This window comes from Grammomys surdaster, unplaced genomic scaffold, assembly GCF_004785775.1.
Source record: "Grammomys surdaster isolate TR1022 unplaced genomic scaffold, NIH_TR_1.0 126278, whole genome shotgun sequence".
Taxonomy (NCBI): domain Eukaryota; kingdom Metazoa; phylum Chordata; class Mammalia; order Rodentia; family Muridae; genus Grammomys; species Grammomys surdaster.
Genome location: NW_021621078.1, coordinates 3,192,979 through 3,198,780, shown reverse-complemented (window position 1 = coordinate 3,198,780; position 5,802 = coordinate 3,192,979). Strand labels below are relative to the sequence as shown.

General features: G+C 50.5%; 1 non-coding gene across 1 annotated transcript; it reads left to right on the top strand.

Moving 5' to 3' along the window:
- The first annotated feature begins 5,234 nt into the window (after positions 1–5,234).
- Trnat-cgu lies at positions 5,235–5,306 on the top strand. Its single transcript has one exon. It is a non-coding gene; the product is annotated as a tRNA-Thr (tRNA).
- The last annotated feature ends 496 nt before the right edge of the window (positions 5,307–5,802 follow it).

The window sequence follows — 5,802 nt, the reverse complement described above, 5'->3', positions numbered from 1 at the left end:
ATTTATTGACATGGCAGTGGGTTTGGATGGTGATGAGCTCTCCCAAAAAATGTCAGAAGGGGTTTGCTTATATTGGAAGCGGGAGAGGGGCGGGGCTTTTAGGTAATACGTAAATCTTGAGGCAGAGACCTCATGGAGGCTGTATGTTCGGTCTCTGGGCTCTGGGGGCGTGGCTGAACACCCAGGATTCCACAGCCCCACAAGGGGTATGTGATAAAGTTCACAGACCACATAGGTAAGCTAGGAGTTGATCAAGGGACGTCTCCACTGCAATCTCATCTGTCAGTAGGGTTGGATTTCTCTCGAAGACAATAAGATACACAGACTAGATTTGGGGATAGGGGACCCCTTTCCCTGTCATGCCCCCTTCTCCTTTCTGTTCTGCCTCAAGTCCAGCCCCATGGGGGGCCTGGGGGGGCATCATACTGCTTTGACTCAGTCCTTGTACTTAACATTGGAAGACTCCAATGGGGTGGTTCCAGGGCTGACAGCAGATACTCAAACCTACAGGTGCTCTGGAAAAATGGCCAGTGCTCTTAACCACTGAATTATCTCTCCAGCCCATGATAAATATCTTTTCAGTCCATGGTTTGCAATTTTATCTACAGCACAGAAGTCACAGAATTTGGGCACATAGATGGGCTATACTGGCTCACATGTGTTTAGGGCCACCAGGTAGTGTTGAAGTGCTTTGGGAAGGTTGGCTTACTACCAGGTGAGGACACTGAACCACCCCAGGGACCCAGCTCACCAGTCACCCAGAATTCAGGCTTGGCTGATACGGAGACTCGTCACAGAGCAGGACTTGACTTGTTCAAGTGAGAGGAGGGACTATTGTCCTGGAAAGGCCCCAAGGAGAAGGCATGGGATATGTGGAGCCCCGCCTCCCTAACAGGGTTGTCCAAGAGGCTGAGGCGGGAGGGATCGCCTAGGAGCGAGAGTGGAGAGGCAACAGACTGCACCTGGGGCTCACTCAGGAAGAACAGGAGGGGTCTGGGAAGGATGGTGGGCCCACTGCAACTTGGCCTGGCTGCCTGGGTAGGTTGATGAGGTCAGCAGTTGACCAAGTTTTCTGGGTAAACTAGGCTGTAGGCCTAGTAGCTCTGGAGCCAGCATCTGGCCCGTGCTTCCTGGCAGCTATCAGGGGACTGGCAGTGGACTGCAGGAACTTCTCTCACTCTTCTCACCCTCCTCAGCCCTAGGTTGTGTTTTGAGTCCCAGGTTTATGAACTAACTTTAGTGTCTTGGAGTTTTTTGACTTAAGCACTATGACATTGCAAATGTGACTTTTGTGTTTAATAATAATAATAATAATAATAGCCAAGCATGGTGGTGCATGACTTTAATGCTAACACCAGGAGGCAGGTTGATCTCTGTGAGTTCAAGGCCAGCCCAGTCTACATAGTGAGTTTGAAGTCAACTGAAGTTACATAGAGACCTTGTCTCAACCCTCCCACAATAAATAATAAAAATTGAAAAGTATTGAAGTATTGGAGTTTTTTTCTTGGTGTGTGTGTGTGTGATGTGTGGATGGTGGAGGCAGACATATACCACATTGCATGTATGGAGGGCTTGGGTATTAGTCTTCATTTTCTCCTTGTTTGAGATGTTCCTTTGTTAACTCCTGCGTCCACCAGGCCCACAAGCTTCTGGGATTCCTCCTTCTGCCTCCCATCTTCCTGTGGCAGTGCTGGCATTACAAACACCACTGTCTGGCTTTACAGGGTTCTTGGGATTTGAACTCAGGTCCTCATATTAGCGTGGCACTTGCTCAGTATTTGAGGTTTTGATAGACTTACACTGAAAGCACAATACAGTACAGGCTATAGGATGGCACTGTGCCGTGGAGACTGTGATGACCCAGGAGAGCTATCCGATCCACAGAACCCGGAAGAGCAGCTGTTCAGAGCTTGAGATGGCAGGCTCAGTGAAAGTACCTGAGTTGACAGGCTTTCCCAGGTTCCCCTCAGAAGATGCACCTGTCTCTAAAGGAATCCACCTGAGCAGAACTGGTCCCCCAATGTCAACCAAGCTGAGTTCCTACTGTCCAGGAGTCCCATGGGTAGTCCTCACTGTCTGTCACTGCAGGCTCACATTCAGGGAAGACTCCCATAGCCTGCTGCAGCTGTGGGTTATACTCACGGAGGATTCTGTCTTCTCTCGGTCTCCTGAGGAGGCCCAAATGATTAATCTCTCAATTCTGCTACTCCTGAGAGCCTCTCTTTCCTCTCATAGTATGTTACACACCTCCCCTGTCACTGGGGAGTTAGAGGTAGGCAGAGATCAGGAGTTCTGGGCCAGTCTGGCCTTTATGGGACACACCTTATTATTACTTATTTATTTGAGACCCTTTCTTAAAAAAAAAAAAAAAAAAAAAAAAAAAGCAACAGACCAGATACCTAAGTAGCAAAGTCAGGGAGAGAATAAGCAGTGCTAAGCATGGCGTGGAAAGCAATCTGACAAGACACCTGAAAGTGTGCTGCTGACACCCCAAAGGCTGCAAGTTGCCCCCTGCCCCTGCCTCAGTATTGGCACACTTATTTCGGTTTGACAAATAGGAAAAGTGTCAGGTTGCTACAGTACCAAAGGGAAAGGGAAAGGGGTCTGGCTGGCCTTTCTCACTCTGGGATCTAATCTTAGCAGTGAAAACCAAAGCAGCCTTTCAACGTACATTTTTATATATTTAGTGAGCACATGTGCAGGGCTGTGTGTGCCATGCCTGCAGGAGGTGGTTCTCTCCACTGTGGACTCTGGCCTGGCATCCGGTCCCTTTCCTCACTGAACCATCTCTAGACTGTTAACATTTTTTGAGAGCCTCAAATAGCCCTTACTGGTCATGAATTCCTGACTCTCTTGCCTCAGCCTCCAGAGTGCTAGGATTACAGTACATGTGCTGCCAGGCCCAGCTCCCTGTTCTATTTTTGATTCATGCAGGGCCACAGTTAATGGCTAACACCTATCTTGTGGATGAAGAGACTGAAATTCAAGAGCGGCAGTAGGGACACTGGGCATGAATTATGGTATGTACCCAGCACGTCTGCAGTGTTAACTACTCCACAAAGAGCCCGCCAACCTCAGGCCTAGATTGGAAAGGCACAGGAGCTGTATGTGACTGCCCGCAGCAGGGTAGCTCTATGACCCCCATGGTTTGCAGTGAGCATGGCTTAGTTTTCCCAGTCTGAGTTCAGCTGCAAGCTGTGCCTAGCTCACCTCACTGCTGTATCCCCTGAAGGCTAGCTAGACTGGATCCCTCCCTTGCCTCATATACAAAAAGTCACTCAGCACAGGTTAAAAGGAAGCCAATAACTATGTTTTAAACTGTAACAAACAAATAGAACAGGTAATCCAATTTTAGAAGGACTTGAGAGGACATTTCTCCAAAGACATACAAACGGCCAGCAAACCCAGGAAAAGGTGTCACGTCAGTAATCAGTACAGAGAGGATGGCCACTATTCACAGCCAAGAAAATGATAAAGAAAATGACAAGGAGGTGCTTGTGTGCTGTGGCGGGCGTTCTACAGAGAAACTGTAGATATCCCTTTAAAAACAAGCCGGACACAGTGGAGCCCTTCAGTCCCAGTATTTGGAAGGCAAGGGAAGGCAGACCTCAGACAGTTCAAGGCCACTCTGTTCTACAAATCAAAGAGCTGTAGGCTAGCCAGGGCTTCAGAGAGACCCTGTCTCAAAACAAACAAAAATTAACAAATAAAATGACTACAAAGCCTACACGCTTCTGAGCGCGTATCTCAAATCAACTTGCTCACTCTTCTCACTGGCGTATTATTGACAACCAAAAAAGTCCACCAGGCAGTGGCAGGTAAAGAAAATGTGGCACAGGCCTGTGAGAGGACGAGGTTCAGTCTTACAAAGCCAGGACATCCTTCTGAAGTTACAACACGAAAGCTGAGGGGCTGAAGTAAGTGGTCCCCACCAGACAGATGCTTTATCATTCCTCCGACATGAAGGATCTAAGGTTGCCAACCTCTTAGAAGCAGAAAGAATGATGGTTGTCAGGGGCCTGTAGAGAAGGAATATGGTGTCTAACAGGCAGGGTCTCAGTTGTGTAAAATGAAGTAGTCACCCTGCCTGGGACAGCAAACTGGATCACAAGTGCTGCGGCTACAGGTGGCTTGGGCAACTCAGCAAGACCCTGGCTCAGAACAGAAAGTAGACTGAACTGGAGAAAAACACTATTCCTCATGGAGAGGACCTGAGTTTATCTCGAGGCATTCACCCATCCATTACTAGTTTCAGGGGATCCCATGCCCTCCTCTGACTGCCTTGTTGGCATGACAGCCCTGCACCAAGAGGAGGACCACCCTCTCATCTCTCCTGGAACAGACGCCGTGGTCATAGGATTCAGAGACCCTAAAAAAAAAATTTAACTAATACTTTAAAGCCTTTTTTAATTAAAAATTTAAATAATAGATCTAGGAACTAGGGATGTGGCTCAGTTATCTTAGTGTAGCACGCACGAAATCAAGGGTTCGATCCCCAGCATCCGGTAAAACAGGCCTACTGGCCCAAGCCTGAAATCCCAACTCTTGGGAGATGGAGGAAGAGGGTTCTCTTAATTCACGGCATCCTCTGCAACAGAGTCTTAAGTCAGCCTGGGCTATGCGAGCCTCTGTCTCCAGTAACACATGACGATGTAAACAAAATGGAGGACCAAGGAGACAGCGGTAGAAGCAGCCGTGCCCCAACCCCTCACCCATTCCTCGCCTGGAACTGAACAAAACCTAAAACAAATTAAAGTCACGTTTGTTCTTCAATCCCGGTCTCCTTCGGATGTCCTCCCTCCATATCGGTAGTCTCCCCGTCCGGCCCTGTCCTCTTGGCCTCCGTTATTCTCGGCCTCCGCGCCGCGCCCGGCCCCGCCGTCCACAGGCTGGTTCCCCGCTCCGGGGGGCGCGCAGCCGTTCACGCTCATGCCGGGCCTCACGCACATCTCTACGGCCTCTCCCGGCTGTGTGAGGCCCGAGCGGAGGGGTAAGAGGGTGGCTCCTCGGCCGCCGAGGCCTTCCCGCCTTCCCGGTGTGCCGGAACGCCCGCTATCGGCACTACCCGCTAACCAGACGCCGAGCGGAAGGAGGCGGGGACGCGTCAGTCAGAGCTGATCGGTGGGCGGGCTTTGCGCAGAGGCGGGGCCTGAGTGAGGAGGCGGGGCCTGCCCACCTCCCCGCCCGCACCACCTCCCCTCCACTGAGAGCTTTCACCAGCCGCTCGGCTGTCAGGCGCGGTGGCCAAGTGGTAAGGCGTCGGTCTCGTAAACCGAAGATCGCGGGTTCGAACCCCGTCCGTGCCTGTGTTTGGGAGCTGTACTTTGTTGTTATGTATCCCGTGCTTTCCGCTCCGATACTTCTCTCTCTTTTTTTATTTTTTTTATTTTTTTTTTTTTATTCTTTCAGTCCCTCCTCTACCGGTTCGTGGCCAGAGCACCTGAACTCGTTCGAGTCCCGCACAGCTGCTTAACTCCCTGCATCCGCTGCCTTTCAGCTTGGGTCTGGGTCGCGTGGCGTAGGCGCGCCTTCTCTGTGAGCCTTCCTTTCCTACACGGTGGGTGCGTGTCGCCGCTCTCTCCTCTGCCTAGCCAACTGCATCACTGTTCCCCCCAACACTCCCTCCTCTTCCCCGGGCTCCCACACCTTTTTCAGCCTTGACGTTCTGTATCAGGCCCACTTGTGACACTCCTAAGTCTTCTGTAAGGTGAACACCCAATTTTCATATGGCAGGATATCCAGTGCTTCAGATTCCTGGTCCCATTTTGTCTGTTGTTTTAGGATATGGTGTCCTGTGTCGTG